We start from the raw sequence: 9,958 nt of genomic DNA, 5'->3' as shown, positions 1-9,958 counted from the left end.
TTTGTGTGATTTGGACAATATTTTGGTGATGATGTGGAGGAGAGAGAAGATTTGGATAATCTTTATTTCTCCCTTTTTTTTTTCTTTCCTTTTTTTTTTCTTCTCTTGCAGGAACCCTTCCACAATTTTCCTTGCTTTTAATTTGATGTGGAAATCTCCTCCATGTCCTTAGTGCTTTAAGTGAGTGAAAAGCAGGAAATCTTCAACAAAATTCTCTAAAAAAACAACAATGAGATTCGAACTTGAGACCTCTTGGTGAGCAAGGGAATTTTGCACACCATAGTTCACCAACTACACTAGGTAGTTGTTGTTACCAAAAACGAATCTTCAATCACTTAAGGATGTGGTCCATCGATCCTTGTTAGCATTTGGAGTATTCCTTGTACCTCTGAGACAATTGCAAACGGGCTGGTTCTGCATCTCGATTCAGTTCTGATCCATTATTTTTTTTCTGGCCTGAAAAGAATAATCACTTGTATGAGTAAACAATCGAATGCGTACTTTTAATTGGACACGTCCATCTTGCTCAGAATTTTGTTCTCTTCGCAGCCATGAAAGAAATAGGACCTCTTTACGTGTAAAATTGGAGATATAGCGCCTGATAGTCCTTAAGGCCTTGAAAATAGAAAACCTGCAAAAAGAGAGTAAAACCCAAGGTAGCTCCATTCTAAATATGTAAAATGTATGTTTTACTACCCTAGATTTCACACATAAATGTGCTCATCAGAATTCCCCACACTTAGACTTTGCTAGTCCTCGAGCAAAACAAAAAGAAAAAGAATAAAGAACAAAAAAACTAACTCACTTTCGTAGGAATCACGGTTGCACTTAGCATGTGCAACAAGCCTTTAAACCCCTAGGTCACCCCTAGTGGACGAGTTGTGTCTCGTGGGTGTTTGCAGTGAATATACACCCAAAATTCAGAATAAACAAATCCCAACTTTGGCTAAAGGTAAAGCTCATACCGATCCGGAGCAAAGATAATTTCTCTTACAAGGGACCCCCACACTTGAACTTTTATTACCCTTTATCAATTCCAGGCACTAGCATATTTCTTAATTTGGAACTCACCTCATCTCTTCCAAAACATCCTTATCTTAAGGCAAAACCACTTGTGAAGAAATAGGAACCAATGACTAAGGCGTTGGAGTGTTTTTGACCAAACATGTTACCAAGCAATAATGACATTTGCACATTTTTTTCACTTTTTTTTTTCCACTAATAAACTCTATTCTACTCCACTACTTTTAGCCTGAATGACATGGTGGAACAAACACCAGACACCCAAGTTACTATGTAGCTTCGCTTTTTGCATATGCCCACAAAGGTAGTGATGCTAGAGTTACTTCAGAAGTTTCCTCCCAAGGAATTTTGATCAAGACACCACGCTTCCTGAGGCGCAATGCCCTGTCTAGTTCCAAGGGAATCAACTCTTATTCTTCTTTATACCACATTTCACATTTCATTTAAAATTGTGCATTTGTCAACTCATGCCAAATTAAAAAGAAGGTCTCAACTCCAAATCAAAAGTACAAGGAACCCACAGACTTACATATGATCCATCACCATAAAACAGGGGTCTCTTATTTTTCAAAAGAAAGTCCCATCTCAAGACACATGCTTGTTTCTTTCTTCTCAACAGGGTTTTTATACGTTCAAAATGGGTACCTTAATCAAAAATTTTATTTTCATACATCAAGCAACCGAATGGTATGATCATTAGCCAAAAACCAAAGTAGGACTTCATCCTTAGCAAAGACAATGCAAGGGGGTCATACCTGATTAAAAATTAGTCATCAGTGTAAAAAGGTTCATGGAGATCCATGACCTCTTCACTACTAGTAGTAGGAAACTCGAGGAACGGTTTCAAACGCTGACCATTAACCTTCGAAATTACCCCTGTTCCTGGATTCAAAATCTCCACAGCCCCATGGGGATATACATTATGAACAATAAATGGGCCATCCCATCGGGATCTAAGCTTACCAGGAAAAAAGATGCAATCGAGAGTTGTACAATAAGACCTTATCACCAATTACAAAAGATTTGCGCAGAATGTGCTTATCATGGAAAGATTTGGTCTTTTCCTTGTAAATTCTAGAACTTTCATATGCTTCATTCCTAAGTTCCTCCAACTCAGATAGTTGGAGCCTACGATGAATTCCCGCATCAGACAAGTCAAAGTTAAGCTTCTTAATAGCCCAAAAGGCCTTATGCTCCAACTCAACTGGTAAGTGACAAGCTTTTCCATACACCAAACGGTAGGGAGACTGACCAAGGTCAGTCTTGAATGCAGTCCGATGGGCCCACAAGGCATCAATGAGCCTAAGGGACCAATCCTTACGGTTGGGATTAACAGTTTTCTCCAAGATTTGTTTGATCTGCCTATTAGACACCTCCACTTGGCCACTAGTTTGGGGGTGATAAGGGGTAGATAACTTATGGGTGATCCCATACTTTTTCATTAAGGCCTCAAAAGGCCGATTACAAAAATGAGTACCCCTATCACTAATTATTGCACGTGGTGCACCAAAGCGGGAAAAAATGTTCTCTTTGAGAAACTGGACCACCACTTTGTGGTCATTAGATTTACAAGGTATGGCCTCTATCCATTTAGAAACATAATCAACGGCCAAAAGTATGTACAAATTCCCAAAGGAATTAGGGAATGGTCCCATAAAATCAATGCCCCAAACATCAAAGATCTCAACTACCAAAATAGGGTTGAGGGTCATCATGTTCCTTTTATTGATACGACCAAAAGACTGGCAGGTAGGGCAAGCCTTGCAAAATTCAAAAGCATCTCTAAAAAGAGTGGGCCAATAAAATCCGCATTGGAGAACCTTTGCGGCAGTCTTCTTAGGTCCAAAGTGTCCACCACATGCATGATCATGACAAAAAGAGAGAATAGAATGTTGCTCATGATCAGGAACACATCGTCGGATAATCTGATTCGGACATATCTTAAACAAATAAGGATCATCCCATAAAAAGTGTTTAACTTGGGAATGAAACCTATACTTATCTTGAGTGGACCAGTGATCCGGAGTCACACCTGAAACTAAGAAGTTGACAATGTCAGCAAACCATGGTTCACTAGACATTGCAAATAATTGTTCATCTGGAAAGTTCTCGTTGACTGGAGAATCAACAGTCAAGGAATTGGGAAGCCGGGATAAATGGTCTGCAACTAGGTTTTCAACTCCTTTCTTATCCCTAATTTCTAAATCAAACTCTTGCAAAAGTAAAACCCACCTAATGAGACGGGCTTTGGCATCCTTCTTCTGAACTAGGTATCTGAGAGCAGAATGATCAGTATACACCACCACATGTGAACCAACTAAGTAAGACCGAAACTTTTCTAATGCAAACACAACAGCTAAAAATTCTTTTTCAGTGGTTGTATAATTGAGTTGTGCATCATTTAAGGTCCTACTAGCATAGTAAATGACAGTGGGTAACTTATTAATCCTTTGACCTAAAACTGCTCCTATGGCAAAATCTGAAGCATCACATATCAATTCAAAAGGTTCAGTCCAAACAGGTGGTTGAACAATGGGTGTATTGGTCAACTCCTTCTTAAGTTGCTTGAAGGATTCTAGGCACTCTCTGGAAAACTCAAAAGTCTGATCTTTGACAAGTAATGAGGTGAGAGGTCGGGCTAACTGACTAAAGTTCTTAATAAACCTTCTGTAGAAGCCTGCATGCCCTAGAAAAGACCGAACATCCTTAACAAATTGAGGAGGTGGTAAATTATCAACTAAATCTACTTTGGCTCTATCTACCTTAATTCCCTCCTTGGATATTACATGGCCTAAAACAATACCGGATTTAACCATAAAATGACATTTCTCCCAATTCAAAACCAAATTCTTAGATATGCACCTTTTCAAAACTAGGGAAAGATGATGAAGACATTCAGAATAGGAATTCCCATGAATTGAAATGTCATCCATAAATACTTCTAAGAATTTTTCGACCATGTCAGAAAAAATGCTCATCATGCATCGTTGGAACGTAGCAGGGGCATTGCAAAGCCCAAAGGGCATACGCCTGTAAGCAAATGTTCCATATGGGCATGTAAAAGTGGTCTTATGTTGGTCCTCTAAAGCAATTGGGATTTGGTTATAGCCGGAATATCCATCAAGAAAGCAATAGTATTCATGTCCAGCTAACCTCTCTAACATATGGTCAATGAATGGCAATGGAAAGTGGTCCTTCCAGGTTGCCGTATTTAACTTCCTGTAGTCAATGCACACACGCCATCCTGTTTGGACACGGGTAGGGATCAACTCATTGTTGGCATTAGGAACTACAGTCATACCAGACTTCTTAGGCACTACGTGAACTGGGCTTACCCATTGGCTGTCAGAAATAGGATAAATTATTCCATGATCCAAGCACTTTAAGATCTCTTTCTTAATTGCTTCCATCATCACTGGGTTAGCTCTTCTTTGGCGTTCCGTGGATGGTTTGGAATCCTCCATAAGATGTATATGATGTTGCACAATGGAAGGGCTTATACCCTTGATATCAGCCATGGTCCAACCTAGGGCTTCGTTATTATCTTTTAACACTTTAAGTAACTCCTCTTCCTGGCTAGAAGTCAAATTTGAAGAAATTATTATAGGAAGAGTCTGGTCAGGCCCTAGGAAAGCATACCTCAAATTAGATGGCAACTCCTTAAGATCTAGCTTAGGGGGCTCAACTATGGAAGGTTTGGGAATGGAATTGGAAAGGGGTCCTAAGGGCTCCACAAGTGTGTGAAGACTCAAGACTTCAGAAAAGAAATTTTCACTGTCATCATCCAACTCATCCATACACTCTTGGAATTCTGAATCAAAATCAATTTCAAAGTTGGTAACTAAATCATCAGAAAAATCTAGAAAATCCTCAAGCATATTGATCTCTTCTTCCATATGTGGTTGCTTGCCAATCCTAAACATGTTAAACTCAACAGTTTGGTTACCAAAAGATAATCTTAGAAAACCATTCCGACAATTGATTAATGCATTTCTGGTAGCCAAGAATGGTCTTCCTAGAATTATTGGGATCTCATCCTTGGTTGAGAAGGGCTTAGTATCTAACACAATGAAATCAACAGGGAAAATAAATTCCCCCACCTTTAGTAAGACATCCTCAACCATCCCTTTAGGAATCTTAACAGACCTATCTGCCAACTGCAGAGTAGTTCCAGTGGCTTTCAATTCTCCTAATCCTAGTTGCTTGTACACATGGTAAGGTAAAAGATTCACACTTGCGCCAAGGTCAAGTAAGGCATGCTCAATATAGGTGTTGCCTATGACACAAGATATGGTAGGGCTCCCTGGATCCTTATACTTGGCTGCTATAGGCTGAGTAATTATGGAACTAATGTTACCTGCCAAGAACGCCTTTTTGGGCACACTAGTGATACGTTTGTGAGTACACAAATCTTTCAGTACCTTTGCATAGGCGGGGATCTGGGATATGGCATCCAAAAGAGGGATGTTTACTTCTACCTTTTTGAAGACTTCTAAAATTTTGTCCATGGAAGCAGTCTTCTTTTTGTTTACCAAGCGATTAGGAAATGGGATAGGATGAACATAAGGACTGTTAGGGATTTGCCCCTGTTCAGAAGAATCATTTTTGGTTTCCTCAACCAAATCATCTTTAGTTTCAGAAAAATCTTTAGGTTCATCAGACGAACCTGGAACAAGAGGCACACTTGTGTCCTCAACTGAAGGAGAGTTAACAGGAGTAATAGATGGGGAAGATTTAGGAACGCTCTGTAGGTACTCTCTACCACTCCTAAGGGCATAAACAACATTACATTGGTTAGAGGGCCCTTGTTGAGTCTGACCTTGTACTATATTCAGTGGTGCATTAGTTGGTCCTTGTGAACTAACAGGCTGATGATGCCTAGGGTTAGGCTCTGGTTGACTGGGTAAAGTTCCCTTCTCCCTCTCACGCATAATTGAGACAACTTGGGTGAGTTCTCTTGTAAGATTTTGATGGCTTGTCATGAGGAGGGCCATATTTTTTTCCAAGTCACTTATTCTACTTGCCTCTCCAGTGTTGGTAAACCCAGGGGGTTGCTGATAAGATGATAAAAGAAGGGCCCTAGGAAAACTCGCCTGAGGTCCTACATTTGACCTAGGAAAAGTATTTTGAGAAAAATATTGTTGTGCAAAGGGAGGCCTTTGGGGTCCAGGTTGACCTTGATTATAGAAATTGGAAGGTCCTGCTTGGTTGCCCTGATTCCAAGAGAAATTTGGGTGATTTCTCCATCCTGGATTGTATGTGTTACTATATGGATCATTCTGGTATAAGGCATTAACACTATCATTAGAAGTGCCCCCAGAGGTGTTAGGGAATTCTTCTATGACATGTCCAGGGGACTGGCACCAAGCACAAATCTTAACCAAATTGACTGATGATGGCTATCTAGGAACAATAGCCTCAATCCTCTTGATTAGGCTATCCAAATGGGCTTCCTTGGCTACTATCCCATCCACAAAATATCCTTTTCCTCCTATGGTTCTTTCACTCTCTTGGGTTGATTCCCACTCACGGGTTTTGTCAGCTAAGTCAAGTAAAAATTCCCATGCCTTTCCTTCATCTGTAAAGGATGTGAATCCCTCAGGGCACATAGACTCTATCATTTGTTTAGTTGGGTAATCAATACCCTCATAAATTATTTGACATAAATGCCATAGGTCTAGGCCATGGTGAGGGCATTCTTGGAGTAGATCCTTGAATCTCTCTATAAGTTTGGAAAATGACTCACTAGGCTTTTGCCTAAACTGAAGGATATCACTTCTAAGCTTATTGGTCTTGTGAGTTGGGAAAAACTTCTTAAGGAAGACAACTGTGAACTGTTCCCATGAGGTTATGGAATTTGTGGGTAATCCATACAACCACTTCTTAGCTTCGTCTTTCAATGCAAAAGTGATAAACCTAAGCTTAACAGCATCATCAGAAAGCTGTTGGATCTTAATTAGAACACATACCTCTTCAAATTCCCTTAGAAATAGGTATGCATCCTCAGAGGTCAACCCATGGAAGTGGGGCAACATAGTGATGTATTGAGATTTGAGTTCAAAATTATTGCCCAGGGCTTGTGGTAGAACTATACAGGAAGGTTGGGCTGTTCTAGCAGGGTAGAACCTATCTTTCAGAGATTTAGATGAAGGGTTTTGCTGTTGGTCTCCCATATTGAAGGGTTTTAAAGAGAGCAAACGTATAGGGTCACTACTTGTTGGATCTCTTCTTTCTAACCGATTCTTAGTATTACGTACCCACTTAACACTCATGCAACAGAAAACTACCCACAACTAAAGTAAGGCAAGCACAAAAGAATGGATAGCAAAAATTTATTTATTTTTTTATGATTTTTTTTTGAATTTTTTTATTTTTATTTTTTATTTTTTTTTGGTTTTTTTGGGAGCTTACCGGCAGGGATCCAGGGTTGCTCAGGTCAATTCCTGAGGTACTGCTACAGGGCGAAACCTGTCTTTATCATACTGTGAGGCATGGCGACCTCCACTGATACAACTATTATTGCAAGTTGTTCTTCTCAGGAATTCAATAAAATAAAATAAAATAAAACAAAGCACTTCGATTTACCAAAAGAAAGTGAAAAATAACATGGAACTGTCTCCCCGGCAACGGCGCCAAAAACTTGTTTGAGATTTAAAATGTAACCGCAAGCGTACGGATCAGTGTAGCTACGGGTCGAACACAGGGAGAGCAGCCACTTTATTTTTTATTTCTTTTAATAATGCGAAAGTGAACTGATTAATGACTGTGATCTAATTCTAATTACCGTCCTAAAAATAACGTCCTAACCATTCGTCATCTAAGAATTTAAAGACGCAAGCCACGCAATTAAAATTAAATAAATAAATAACTAAAAATAAACAACCCACGCAATTAAAAAAATAAATAAATAAATAAAGGAAAAAAATACGGAAATAAAAATAAAGTAAAAGAAAGGGGATAAAGCTAGAGAGCGACTCACAAGTAGGTTTCTCTACTTAGCCCGAGGGATGCATCATAATATGAGCTTCCCTACTTGACCAGAGAGTCACTCTTACAAGGGTTTCTCTACTTGGCTTTAGGGAAAGGAAGACAATTAAAATAAAAGTAATAAATTGATGGTTCTATGGCTAGGAGGGGCAAAGCCAACACATACACTAGCCATGAACCTTGGGGGAAAGGGATAACAATAATGTAACGACTGAAAATAAAAATCCTAAATTAAGAAAGAAAGGGTAGTCAGAAGAGGGAATGAGAGGGGGGAGAGAAGACTACTGAAGGAGCCTACTTACTTGAATCAATGCTTGAACTTGAAAAAAAAATTGCTCCACGGCTCATGATCTTGTCACCTAGATCTAAGCCTAGAACTATAACTTAAAAAATTACAACTCAATTGCATAAATCATAAACATAAAAAGAACTGAATAAAAATAAAAGAGTACTTGCATTAATTGAAATAAAAAAACTATTACAAAAGTGATTAAAGCAAAAATAGAGAAGAACTAGAACTAAAGAGAGAAAGAGGAAGAGAGAGAGCAACCAAAAGAAACTAGAAGAAGAATGAATTGTCTCTCCTCCTTTTACATGAGTTGTATTTATAGGGAATGGGGAGGTAGGGTAACAATTTTCTCTTTCCTAAAAGAGAGAAACCCACAATTGATTGTGAGATCTTTTGAGTCCAAAAGTGCTAAGGTGGAGGAGAGAGAAGAGAGAAATAAATTTCCTATAATTTTTTTTCTTATTTTCTTTCCTTTTTTTTTCTAATTTATTTTTCTTCTTTTTTCTCTCTCCTAGGGACGATTTTCTTCTTGCTTTGTGTGATTTGGACAATCTTTGGTGATGATGTGGAGGAGAGAGAAGATTTGGACAATCTTTTGTTCTCCCCTTTTTTTCTCTTTCCTTTTTTTTTCTTCTCTTCTTGCTTCCACGATTTTGCTTTCCTTTTTTTTTTTTTTTTTCTTGCTTCCACGATTTTCCTTGCTTCTAATTTGATGTGGAAATCCCCTCCATGCCCTTAGTGCTTTAAGTGAGTGAAAAGCAGGAAATCTTCAACAAATTCTCTAAAAAAAACAACCATGAGATTCGAACTTGAGACCTCTTGGTGAGCAAGGGAATTTTGTACACCATAGCTCACCAACTAAGCTAGGTAGTTGTTGTTACCAAAAAAAAATCTTTAATCACTTAAGGATGTGGTCCATCGATCCTTGTTGGCATTTGGAGTATTCCTTGTACCTCTGGGACAATTGCAAACGGGCTGGTTCTGCATCTCGGTTCAGTTCTGATCCATTATTCTTTTTTTGACCCGAAAAAGAATAATCATTTGTACGGGTGACCAAACGAATGTGTACTTTTAATTGAACACGTCCATCTTGCTCAGAATTTCGTCCTCTTCGCAACCATGGAAAGAAATAGGACCTCTTTACGTGTAAAATTGAAGATATAGCTCCCGATAGTCCTTAAGGCCTTAAAAATATAAAACCTGCAAAAAGAGAGTAAAACCCAAGGTAGCTCCATTCTAAATATGTAAAATGCATGTTTTACTACCCTAAATTTCACACATAAATGTGCTCATCATCGGTCGACAGTATGGACTGGAAGCAGAGGACCCAGCGGAATTGGTGAACTTCTGCCCACCCCAAGAATTGTCTCCCCACATTGTTACCTACTTATTTTGTTTGTGGTAGGAAAGTTATTTCCATTCTATGTAATTCACTTGGTGGTAAAGTGAGGTTATATTTGGATTTTCGCATTATTCCAGTTACTCTAATAAAGACTTGAGTTGTGGAATTAACCGTGCCTAAAGATTCAAATTCATGAACAAAGGATATTTTCTTTAGTATATATCTTTATACTAAATATATATATATATATATGTACATAGGCTTGTGTTTACAGGAACAACAAGAACAGGTCCCTAAGAATCAACGTCCTCCACACT

General features: G+C 38.7%; 1 non-coding gene across 1 annotated transcript; it reads left to right on the top strand.

Moving 5' to 3' along the window:
- The first annotated feature begins 6,702 nt into the window (after positions 1–6,702).
- LOC122094534 lies at positions 6,703–6,809 on the top strand. The gene has a single exon (XR_006144849.1). It is a non-coding gene; the product is annotated as a small nucleolar RNA R71 (small nucleolar RNA).
- The last annotated feature ends 3,149 nt before the right edge of the window (positions 6,810–9,958 follow it).

This window comes from Macadamia integrifolia, chromosome 11 (assembly GCF_013358625.1).
Source record: "Macadamia integrifolia cultivar HAES 741 chromosome 11, SCU_Mint_v3, whole genome shotgun sequence".
Taxonomy (NCBI): Eukaryota; Viridiplantae; Streptophyta; class Magnoliopsida; order Proteales; family Proteaceae; genus Macadamia; species Macadamia integrifolia.
The sequence above is the reverse complement of the archived record's forward strand: the minus strand, read 5'-3'. Positions and strand labels throughout refer to the sequence as shown.